The sequence below is a fragment of the Lycium barbarum genome, chromosome 10 (genome assembly GCF_019175385.1).
Source record: "Lycium barbarum isolate Lr01 chromosome 10, ASM1917538v2, whole genome shotgun sequence".
In the NCBI taxonomy this organism is placed as follows: domain Eukaryota; kingdom Viridiplantae; phylum Streptophyta; class Magnoliopsida; order Solanales; family Solanaceae; genus Lycium; species Lycium barbarum.
This window is the reverse complement of record NC_083346.1, coordinates 65,028,441-65,038,452: the sequence shown is the minus strand read 5'-3', so window position 1 is coordinate 65,038,452 and position 10,012 is coordinate 65,028,441.

Below are 10,012 nucleotides of genomic sequence, written 5' to 3'. Positions count from 1 at the left end.
CTCGCTGACTGAAGCCTAATCTCAGGCACATATTGGGCATAAGCCCTAGTAACCCTCCGGGTCTCACTGGTCTCTCCAACTACCGCCTTGCCCTTCTGGGCGGCTGTCGCCTTCTTTGGAGGCATCGCTGTAAACATAACAATCTGTTAGGGAAAGATTATCCTGATAATACAGCTCTATCGCACGATCTAGAATGAGAAGGAAAGATGATATCCTAAATGTCCTGTAGCTTCCTGTTTATAAATGTGGTGCACAACACATCGATAAACAAGACTCTACTCGACACGGTCTGTAGACACTCCGAGGATTGAACCGCTCTGATACCACTTTTGTCACGACCCAACCCCGTAGGCCGTGACTAGTGCCCGAGTTGGACACTCATATCCCCTGTTAACTATAATCTTTTATAACCAGCATATTATGAACTTATTTGTATAAAAAGGCAGGACGTTATTTTAAAGCTATCAGAATTCTGTATGTCGTAGGCACCTGTCTCCTGAGGAGTTACGATCTTCAACAACAACATATATATATCTACGCAAGCCGACAAGGCTGCCACTACACGCAACATCCCAAACATATATATATATATATATATATATATATGCAAGTCGACAAGGCTGCCATTACGAATGGGTACGCCCCAAACATAAGTCGTATTCATACAACGCAACAACAACTATATACAGACCCACACAAATGTCCACAGACCTCTAAGAGTGATGGCAGTATCATATGACGGGACAGGGCCCCGCCGTACCCCGAACAAACACATATATATACAACAAAAGGGAGTTATACCACAAGCTAGGCTCCGGGACAAAGGAGCACTCCAAAGTAGCTGAATAGATATCCTAGGTTGGCGGATCTCCGAAACGAGCGTCTGTACCTGCGGGCATGAACGCAGCCCCCCGAAGAAAGGGGGTCAGTACGAAATATGTACTGAGCATGTAAAGCATGAAATATAATAATAGACTCATACTGAGACAAGGTGTGTAGGACCCAATGCAACAAACAGAATTTCATAAAACTTACCTTTGAACATATTTCATCGGTATCGTTCTCATATCAATATCAATATAGAGTTTTGTAATCAAAGCTGAATAATCATTCTGTATATAACATATATAACGTGTCGCGGCCCTTTAGTGAGGGACTCGGTAATTACAATCATAGCATCATAAACATATACATATACGTGTCCTGACCCTCTAATGAGGGACTCGGTGAATAATGAACATATGCCCTCCTGGCCGCCATCCCCATATCATCATGTCATCATATCATCATATCATCATATCATCATATCATCATATATATATAACGTGTCTCAGCCCTCTAGTGAGGGACTCGGTGAATAATGTAATAAATATGCGCACGAAAACGTGTCCTGGCCCGGGACTCAGTGAAGGATATAGCGGTAAGCACGAGCAGAATAATAAGCAACCACATACATGCAAATCATCTTTAGAGACTCAATAGATAAGTAACTAACCAGCTCTCAAGTGTCAGGATTATAATCATATTCAGTTCTTTTTTTTAAATCTCATTACAAACTATAGCAAGGAACGTTTCAGATTTCATGTACATGTATCAATTTAACGTGGTGTAGCTTTTGAAAGCCAAGTATGCCTCTAATTATGCAATTCTTTAAGAGTAGGAACTTCTATACATCATTTATTATTCAATCATATAGTAGGCTCGTGACAATAACATTAAGGAATGAATAGAATCATAAGTTATGCTTGGAACTAGAGATTAGAATTTACCCCAAGGTTCATATCATTTCTTACTTACGTCTAGGACATGCCAAGAAAAAAAAGGAATAGGCTTTACATACCTTTAGCGTTTAGTCGTATTATAACTTGTACTTGCTGCCCAATGGTACTTATCCTATATCAAGATATCAAGAACTACGATTAGTCTACGAGGGGATTCGTATTTTAACATTAACAATCCCTTTCTAACATTTAGACGACGTTTCATTCGTATTCAAACCAACTAGTACTACAAACTAATATTGCTAATCATACTTTCAAGTATCAATCCGAACTTGGTTAAACATGACTTAAGGGAACTTTGGACAGTCCGTACATCATTCAAAACAGTCCCCTATTCACGGCCAAACAGCACGCACAACATTACCATTTTCAATTCGCAGTTTTCCAACTTCAACTATAACGACAACAACACGTTTACAACATTACTTATACGATTATTGGAACTGTTTTAGCATCATATTTATTCTTACAACAGCCCACAAACCATTTCAATTTCAACTTGAATCATTAAGCTTCACTTTCACTATACGTTCATAACAACAATCAACATTCAAAACGCACTAATCCACTCCTATCATTAAAACAGTCCACGGTTTGGGACTGTTTTCCTACTTCAACATAATTCATTTCTTTTACACCCCAATTCATCTTTCCATAATGCATACAATACACCACAATGTCCATAACAACAACAATTAAAACATGACACAAAACAGTCCATAACTTCTCCTAAAGCAGTCCCTACACGACTTCAACACAACTACAACAACTTCATGATTTTCATCCATTTATCCATACTACAACACATTCAATTCATTCCCAATACATGTACAAGAAGATTAAGTATCATTTCACCTAGGTCTATAGCACACGGCCCACTTCAACTTCAAGAAAAACAGTCCAATACCAACATGCACAATCATAAACATTCAATTCACCATAAAACACATGAGAAGGGATCAATTCTTACCTTGTAACTAAACCCTTCAGTCGGCTAGCCCTTCACTTTCACTTCTTGAATTTTAACACTTGTTCTTGCTATTCCAATGAATGCTACACGTTAATACACACCTTCAAGGGAGTTGAATTGCTTAAGAAACTGATTTGTGGATCAATTTGGAGAAGGTTATTCTCGGCCAGCTTGTAGCCGAGAGCCTCTCTCTCTCTATCTCTTAATTGTTTTTGCTTTGTAAATGTGGAAATGAGCTAGTTAGTGATGAATGAATCAGAATTTGTGTTATATATATGCATTACATGATTTGGACATGTGTCCCACTCAAATTTTGGGTCAATGATCATTGACCACTTCAATCATCTTACACGGCCACTATGGCTTATTTTATGGACTGATTTGGTTTTTTAATCCCACTTAATAATCTAATCTTGGTTAATTTAATCCCAATTTTCCATTAATGCTTCTATACCAAACGAATTTTATAGGTAACTTGTGACTTGAAACGAAACCGGAAGTTAAAGTCTCTACTTCGTATCTTAAAATAGTCTTGTCTTTAACTTGTCGTGTTTAGTTTAAAACGTCCCAATGTATGAAAATATGGGATATAACACACGGAGCTCATCATACTAATCCGCAAGACTCTACTACACATGATCTTGTACTTATAGACCGAGTAACCTAGGTCTCTGATACCAACTTGTCACGATCCAACTGGTGGGATCGAGCGAGCACCCACACTAACCCCCCCCCCCCCCTCCCGGTGGGCAAACCCTTCCCTTATTTAGCATCCAATTCAAACGTAAGAAAGTAAAAAAAAAAAGAATAAAATAGCCTAAAATCATAAATAACTAAACATATGGAATACTAATACAAATCCCCAGAATCTGGTCTGAATAGTACAAGAGCCACTAATACATAAGTCTGGAAATACAAGTCTGAAATGCTGAACTTTCTCAGAATAGGAAATAAGACAAGTAATATAGAGGAGTTTCCGGGCAGCGGGATCCATCAAAAGCTCACCCTAGACACTCTATAATATGAGCCTCAGGATCACTCACGAGGTGCGGAGGTGGAACCTGCTACGAACTCTGCACTCAGAAAAAGAGTACAACAAGGTAATATTAGTACAAACACCATGTACCGGTAGGTATCATAGGCCGACAATAATTAGATCACATATATATAAGAAAGAAATTGAAAGGTAGGCATGCTAGCAATCAAGTACAAACCACAACACAATCCAAGATCAGAATGACACAGGTGATGTAAATGCCCTAGCAGAATCAATGATATAGATAAATGAAGTAAATCAGTGCACATGTAATGCAAAGGATGCACTGGCCAACTGTCTGTCTCCATACACACATGTTACGGATGGATATCCTCCATGTCTCCATAGTCATGACCCATGGGGACCCGCGAAGTCCATGTACCAGTCACTCCGCACACAACCCAGAGATGACTTCCATAACACTAGCCACTCCGCACATAGCCCAGAGATGGCTTTTATATCAAACCTGTCCACAATCTCGGATGTTCCTTTCTCATTTATCATCACCAATACCAATCACAGTCTGTATCAATGAATCATGTAAATGTGTATAAATGTTATGCATGATGTCAATATCAAGTGTAAATCACAATCAAATCTCATTTGTGCCTCTACATGAGCACACACCACAATACCAATCCTAAATCAATGTTCTTTCCTTTATCGATGATAAGTGACAAGATAAGTGAGAGATGGATGCATCAAAAACACAACATATAAAATGGGCAACAAACCCAACACCTCACCCATGGCAACAAGCCCAACACCTGACCCGTGGCAACAAGCCAAATCATGGTAAATAAGGCGGCAAGCCCACAAAGTCCAACAACAATACCAACCTAAGAATATCCATCCCAGCTTCATACCCGAAGGGTTACATGCGTTCTAAATCAATCGCTAACTTCTACACATGTTTCGTTAAATGAAGTCTAACTGAAAGGTAAGCCGTAACCTACCTCGATGCCGAGCTGGTGCCACGAACCGTCAAATGTGAGCCTTGCCCTTCTGAAGAGCCGCCGAATACTCAAAGTCTTGTTATTATCAAAATCTAAGTTATAAACGGGGATTATCGGTATCCATATTGCTATACATTCATTCGGATCAAAAATCAACTATAGGAAAGAGGGAAATCGGACCCACAAGGGTAAAACGGGTATTGCAAGAGTGGAATTGGTAACTCAACATTCTAGAATTTCAATTCTACTCTCCAATTTGCTAATTAAGCTCGATTATTGATCAATTTCATCACTCAAAAGGAACCCCCCAATTTAGGCATGAACCCTAATTTTCCCATAATCAAATCATTAACTCTAACTAGGGATTCAAGCTTAGTACTACTATTTCACGAAATTTCATGCTTAGATTAGCTAAATCCATCAATTAAACGCACATTCAAAGCCCAAGATTCAAATATTAAACTTAAGGTTAAGACTCATCTTCTCCAACTAGCTTCTCTAGATTCCACCATAGATTTCTAGCTTAGGAAGGTAAATAAAAAAGAATGAGGTGAGGGATACTTACCCGAAGATGAATCAACTCTTAATACACTTCAAATATCCCTTGAGTCACTTGGAGAATTAGGTTTAGGAATGGGAAAAGAATGGTTCGAAATAGGACATTTAATGATTCTGGTTCAGCGATTCTCACTCCAGCGGAAGAGGGTCAGCCCCCGCGATCTCGCCTCGGCGGAGGACCATCCGTTGAGGCGGATCTTATTAATGTGACAGGGATTCGTGCTTATGACCAAGCCTCGCCGAGACGGGTCCACTGGGGCATAACAGGCTCGCTGGGGTGAGACACCAGAACCAGCAGAATTCTAGTTTTTCACCAGGTTTGACCCCAAATCCCGACATCCACTCGAGATCTCCCAGATACAAAACAGATATGAACACATACGTAAAATGTTACACCTCGAAATTTCGGGTTGTGGTGCGGTGAATAGACTAACGCAAGTTAAGGTGTATATGACGCCTCTACAAGTAAGAAGGGATACTTAATGATTCTAATTAAGATTCCAAAGATATTTGAGGCAAGGGAAGAAAGCTCGTTAGAGAAAGTTAAGGTAGAGAGGGTTTTACCCTGTACACAAATGTACCAGCAGGTATTCCTGGTAATTTACAGGAGTAAAAGTTGAATGGATAGAATCAAGAGGATTAAGGGAAAAAGAGGCTCTCTAGGGTTGATAGAAGTTAAGAATTCTATTGGTATTGAAGTTAGGGCTTCTCTCAAGTAAAGTATATTCACCCAAAGTTCATCCTTACATGATCAAGGTGAGTTTTATATCTATTTCATGTTATTAAAAGTATTGAATGGTTGAAAGACTTGGATTAGAGAAGAAAGTAGAATATGAGCTCTAAATATGGAAGTAATGGTATTTTGGGTAGTAAGTTTATTTGAGTCATGATTCTTGGTATGAGACGAGTATAATCTTGTGATGAATGATGCTAATAATGTTGAGGAAGCATTATATGAGAAAGAATATGGTGTTATGTTGTAGCTATAGTTGTGAATGATTTGAAAGGAAATTGTGAGGATTGAATAATGTTTAAATTGAAGAAGTTTATTGATTATAATATTATGGGTGTCATTATTGATATTTGGGAGTTGTTATTATTATGGAGGAAGTTGTTGAAACAAAGGGAATGCTGCCCGATTTTCGTTAGCCCTTAGTCGTCTTAGCTTAGCCTTAAGCATGTTTCTAATGATCTAATGTAGTACGAATTCTCTTGAATGTAAAGTTGTGAGCTTGGAAGGAGAACGCTTAGTAGTTAAGGAGACGTAAGGGTATGTAAGGCTAGTCCCCTTCTTTCAAAGGCATGATTCCTATGTGATGATTTCTTTTTTATATTTCCATGACCTTCTTACATCCCAAAAGATGAAAGTTAAAGATTCTTAAGAGCTTCTCATAAGATAGAGATGAGATATGTTTCATGATAATAATGAGCTTGATATTCTTATCTTTATGATTTCATTGACGTTACTTCTTGTTGTTATCTCACCTCATGATGTTAGTTCCTTCAAGGTGAGACATAGAGATGAGGATTATTCCATAATGTAATCGGAGGTTCCCGACCTTACGTCACTCTGATAGAGTTACAGCTTTTATTTGAGCTCTCATGCATGCTTTAGATTATGTATATGTAAGATTACATCGTGCCTAATTGGCCGGGCAGTCACCAGTACGACAGGCGTAGTGGGCAACTATGATGATGATTACACCGTGCCTATATGGCCGGGCAGCACCACTAGTGGGCGGCTTGAGATGTTTGCCCCGGACGCGGGCTAATGATGATCACACCGTACCTATATGGTCGGGCATTCATGATATAATGATGCTTAGTATAAAAGTAGCATGCATGATTCCGCCTTAAGAGGCAATCAGTTACAGGTTATATTATCATCTCATGTTCTTCTACTTCTCTATTATGCTGACATATATGCCTTACATACTCAGTACATTGTTCGTACTGACGCCCTTTTCTTTTATGGATGCTGTGTTCCTTCCCACAGGTAAATAGGGAGATAGCGCAGACGCTTAGGAGCTTATCAGCAGTTGCACAGGAGCACCCCACTACTCCGGAGGTACAGCCTATTGGTATATTCTTTTGTGTACATATTTGGGGCATGACGGGGTCCTGTCCCGTCCTTATGGTTTCAGTACTTCAGTTAGAGGCTCTTAGATACTTATGTGTGGGTTGTAGGTGCTATGTGACTTTTTCATTGTATATTTTGTACATCCTTTGTGTAGCCTCGTGGGCTTATGCACATATACATGTTTTGGGAGATATTTGGAGATTGCTTCATGATAAGTCTTGTGTTGAGAATGATGTATGTCCAGGTGGAGTATGATAGTTAGTATGATGAGTGGTGCTCGGTAGCCAGCTCCGGGTACCTGTCATGGCCCACGAGTTGGGTCGTGACATAAAAACACACTACGAACTCACTTGCGGCCTCGTAATTTCCAACGGAGGCCTATTTGACCGGGTCGACCCCCAATGCTCAAAAACCAACTTAACCATTAGTACAAAACACTCCCAAATGGCTCGAAACCGAACTGAATACCCCCACCAACTCACAATCGACCCTCCGGACCTCACGAAATCGACAGATTCCCGAAAAAGGTCTATTTACCCAAAAGTCAACTATTGGTCAAATGTTTTTCACTTTAAAGCTCTAATTCTCATAAGTCAAAATAAAACTCGCCCGATTACCTCAGGAACCGTGTCGCCCATCCCTGCGGGTCAGAATCATACTAGCAAGCCTCGGGAAAGTTTCAACAGGGGTAAATGATTCAAAAGTGCAATAACAACCAAACAAATCCTTACAATGATGATCTTGAACCAAAATCTATCGTGGAATGTAGATAGAGAAATAATTGGCCAAAATGGAAAGATGCAATTCAATTGAATTAGCTTCGCTTGAAAAAAACGCGAACTATTCAGACCTATAATCTGAATACCTGAAGGTGTAAAGCCAGTGGGGTATAGATGGATTTTTATGCGAAAACAAAAGAGAAAAATGAAGTCGTAAGATATAAAGCACGGCCTGTGGCACACAATTTCGGAAAGGCCTGACATTGATTATATGGAGACATATTCTCTTGTGGTGGATGAAATCACTTTCAGGTATCTTATAAATCTGGAAGTTCACCAAAAATTGGATATGCATATGATAGTTGTTGTCACAGCCTATTTATACGGCTCACTGGCCAACGATATTTTTATGAAAATCCTGAAGGATCCCAAATGCTTGAAGCATATAAAGATTTCCGGAAAACTTATTCAATAAAGCTTCAGAAATCTTTATACGTACTAAAACAATCAGGGCGCATGTGGTATATTTGCCTTAGTTAATACCTATTGAAAGAAGGGTACAAAACATGACCCAGTTTGTCTTTGTCTTTATGAAAAGGTCTAGATTTGAATTTGTCATAATAGTTGTATATCTAGATGACTTGAATATCATTGGAACTCTTGAAGAGCTTCCAAAGGCAGTAGAATGTTTGAAAAAAGGAATTTGAAATGAATGATCTTGAAAGACAAAATTTTGTCTTGGTGTACAAATTGATTATTTTACAAATGAGATATTTTTCCATCAATCAACATATACTGAAAATATTTTAAAGAGATTTTACATGGATAAAGCACATCCATTGAATATCCTGATGGTTGTGAGATCACTTGATATTAATAAAGTTTCGTTCCCCCCTTATGAAAATGATGAAGAGCTTCTTGGTGCTGAAATACCATATCTTAGTGTAATTGGGGTATTAATGTATTTGCAAGTAATTCTCGACCAGATATAACTTTCTCTATAAGCTTATTAGCAAGATTTAGTTCTTCCCCAATAAGAAGACACTTGAATGGTATTAGGCATATACTCGAATGCATCCGAGCAACCCTTGACATGAGACTGTTTTATTCAAATGGATCCAACTCTCAACTAATTGATTATGTATATGCATGATTTTTTTCTGATCCACATACAGGTCGATCTCAGATAGGTTATTTATTTAAATGTGGAGGTACGGCTATATCCTGTTGTTCAGTAAAACAAATTACGGTTGCTACTTCTTCATGTCATGCAGAGATAATAGCCATTCATGAAGTAAGTCGAGAATGTGTCTGGTTGAGATCAATAACTCAACACATCCAGGAAATATGTGGTATTTCTTTGAAAAGGCATATTCAAACAATTCTACGAAGACAGTGCTGCATCCATAGCTCAACTAAAAGGACGATACATTAAAGGAGATGGAACAAAACACGTTTCACCAAAAGTTCACTCATGATCTTCAAAAGAAAGGCGAAATAGATGTTCAACAAATTCGTTCAAATGACAATTTAGCAAACTAGTTCACTAAGGCATTGCCAACCTCAATATTTGAGAAGATGATATACAAGATTGGGATGCGTCATTTTCGAAATATTAATTGACATTTTCATTAGGGGAAGTAATACACGTTGTACTTTTTTTCCTTAATCAAGATTTTGTCCCATTGAGTTTTCCTTGATAAGGTTTTTAATGAGGCACCTAGAAATGTGTATTAGAAGACATGCGTACTCTTATTCATTTATTAGAATTTTCTATATTTTTAGTATATCTTAACATGACACATTATCTACTAATAGACATCCAAGGGAGAGTGTTGTAGAGCAGATTGGGGAGAGTGTTGTAGAGCAAATTGCAGATTGATGTCAAGTTAAGAATCATGTCAATACAATT